Raw genomic sequence first — 3,083 nt, 5'->3', positions numbered from 1 at the left:
AAAAACAATCCGTATCTCATACCCCTGGAGAATATTACTCATTATACACCCTTCCTGATTATTACTTATCATGACAGAACATTTCTCCTAATGGTTCCCTTAAAAACATAATAGCCATTACATGATAACCTTGCTAGCACCCGCTTCATTTGTGTGCGAAACGGGCCTTTTTTTTTTACTAGCAAATAATAAAAAGAAGCAATGTGAAATCAGAGATCAAGTGTTTATTTCAGTAGGATTTAGCACAATAGAGCCCTGGATTATTCATATTTGAATTTTAAAAAATCACTATTCGGCTGAATACGAATAATGTGTTCAGGACAATATTTAGGACCGAATCAAATCAAATACAAATATTCAGTACAGCCCTAGTTTCAACAAATGATCTTTCCAATTGTTTAATGCACCATCTGCACCAACAACTGCTCCACAAAATCTCAATTAAAAATGCACACTATTAGTGCAAGCAAAGATGGAGATTGAAAGGTTGTTCTATAATTATGAATTCTATTAGCAGTACTGATCCTAGAACCCCTCCCCCCCCAAACTTACACTTTTCTTCAGTGAAGTCCACTGAATAGTTGTAGCAGGTGTTTAGTGATGAGCAGAAACTTCTCTGTTCTGCAATCAATATCTTACTGCTTTACATTTCTCTCCTGTTGACTGATAGATAATGACACGGGAACAGTCATTACCTCCGTGGCAACAGAGCTTTGAGTGTTGGAGGAACATTGCACATGAGTCTGCTAACGCTCGCACAGCCATGCCTCGGCTTCCTCCTGAAAACTCTCTCTGCAAGCCTTAAACACCCAAAGTACAAACAACAAAGGGCAATACTAAGGCTGCAGATATTGGAAGTGCAATTCCCTGAAATAAATCTTTCCTCTTAAGAGCACGTGAAGAGCCATGCTGGGTCAGTCTGAGGCCCACAGAGTGGCAGTTACAACCCAAACCACCACCAATCTTATGGTGCAGACTAGGTGGGCCATGCTGATTTTATCTGTCATTTACTAGGTCACTATTTTACCTGGCTAATAATTATTATGAACCTTCAAAGCATTAAATTCCCATCTTAGTCTCCAATCCTAATAGCATATTAATCAAATATCTTTAATAACATTTCCCCCTATACATAAAACACTGTGTATAGGACCGTGCTCGTATGCTTTCTCGGGACAATCACCGCCTTGAAAGTTCAAAAGTCTTCAATGGACTGTCCAGATATATAATCATAGCACGTGCCTGTTTCAGTGCAATAATTGCCTCCAAGTGCTTTTTACCATCCTTTGAGCAAAAAACCTTAAAAATTTTTTAAAAAAGAAAAGCATTCACTTGGCTTAAGAATTAAACGTGTATCTCGACATGATTCATGTTTCGCCGAGGCTGTTTCAAGACACCCACCAGTGAAGCTTGTGTGTTGTTGGCAATGACAAACGCCCCTGCACTCTAAAGCTTACAGTGGGTGCTCTTAAGCTAAGTGAATGCTTTTTTTTTTCTTAAAGTTAAAAAGGTTTTTTGCACAAAGGGTGGTAAAAAGCACTTGGAGGCAATTATTATTTTATTTTTGTTACATTTGTACCCCGTGCTTTCCCACTCATGGCAGGCTCAATGCGGCTTACATACTGTATACAGGTACTTATTTATACCTGGGGCAATGGAGGGTTAAGTGACTTGCCCAGAGTCACAAGGAGCTGCCTGTGCCTGAAGTGGGAATCGAACTCAGTTCCTCAGTGCCCCAGGACCAAAGTCCACCACCCTGACCACTAGGCCACTCCTCCACTCCACTGAAACAGACACGTGCTATGATTATATATCTGGACAGTCCAATGAAGACTTTTGAACTTTCAAGTCGGTGATTGTCCCCCAAAAAAAGCATACGAGCACGGTCCTATACACAGTGTTTTATGTATAGGAGGAAATGTTATTAAAGATATTTGATTAATATGCTATTAGGATTGGAGACTAAGATGGGAATTTAATGCTTTGAAGGTTCATTACCTTTCTCATCCATTTTTACAATTTGTTCCCCCCCCCCCCGCCCCCGCATTTGTGGTAATAATTATTATGGCCTTTTCTTCTAGGAGTTTTTAAAACAAATAGGAGGAAATATTTTTTCTCTCAAAGCTCTGGAACTCACTGCTGGAGGATGTGGCAATAGCGGTTAGCGTTATCTCGGTTTTAAAAAAAAGGTTTGGACAAGTTCCTGGAGGAAAAGTCCATAGTCTGTTTATTAAGATGGACATGGAGGAAGCCACTGCTTGTGGGACTGGTAGCATGGAATGTTGTTACTAATTGGGTTTCTGCCAGGTTCTTGTGACCTGGATTAGCCACTGTTGGAAACAAGATACTGGGATAGATGGTCCACTGACGCAGTATGGCTATTCTTATGTTCTTAACCTGTTTAATCCTATCTTGAATTCTACATCCTCCAGCAACAGATTCTGCAGCTTTTATGCACGGCGTGAAAAAAAACTACCCGATTTGTTTTAAATCTGCTAGTCATTAAATTTCAGGGAGTGTCCTCTTGATACTGTGTGGAAGATAAAACAAAGCTGATCTTGTAAGAAACAGTCTTTATTAATAGATTAAAAGCTCCCAAATTTCAACATAAAACATCCGACATGGCCATGTTTCGCCAGTACAAATGGCTGTGTCAGAGGCAGTAGGTCACTTTAAAAAGACGTGAAGTATATATATATATATATAGCTGCACGAAGTAACGGAGTCTAGCATAGCAATCGTGGGTTTTTTTCTGCACCTACTGCCCCTGTTTCTTACAAGGTCTGTCTTGTTGTTTTATCTTCCATATTGAATTTGACGGTTCACCTGCCTTGCTGTTTTTTGACTCGATACTGTGTGACATGTTAAAAACTGTTGCCTATTTAATCATTCCGCCCCATCCAATTTTATAAATCTAGCATATTTCCTGTCAGTTATTTTTCTCAAAGTTGAAAAGCCCTAATTTGTTTATAACCTCTTTCCATAAGGGAAGTATTGTATCCCCTTTATCTTTTTAGTCATTCTTCTCTGAACCTTTTTGAAATGAGGCAATTAGAACCAAGGTGCAATGTATTCTCAGCTTT

At 39.3% G+C, this 3,083-nt stretch overlaps 1 non-coding gene across 1 annotated transcript; it reads right to left on the bottom strand.

The window, feature by feature from the left end:
* Positions 1 to 579: 579 nt before the first annotated feature.
* On the bottom strand, positions 580 to 851 carry LOC115478267. Its single transcript, XR_003943484.1, has one exon.
* Between the last annotated feature and the right edge of the window lie 2,232 nt (positions 852 to 3,083).

This window comes from Microcaecilia unicolor, chromosome 9, assembly GCF_901765095.1.
Source record: "Microcaecilia unicolor chromosome 9, aMicUni1.1, whole genome shotgun sequence".
In the NCBI taxonomy this organism is placed as follows: domain Eukaryota; kingdom Metazoa; phylum Chordata; class Amphibia; order Gymnophiona; family Siphonopidae; genus Microcaecilia; species Microcaecilia unicolor.
This window is presented reverse-complemented; position numbering and strand designations above follow the sequence as displayed.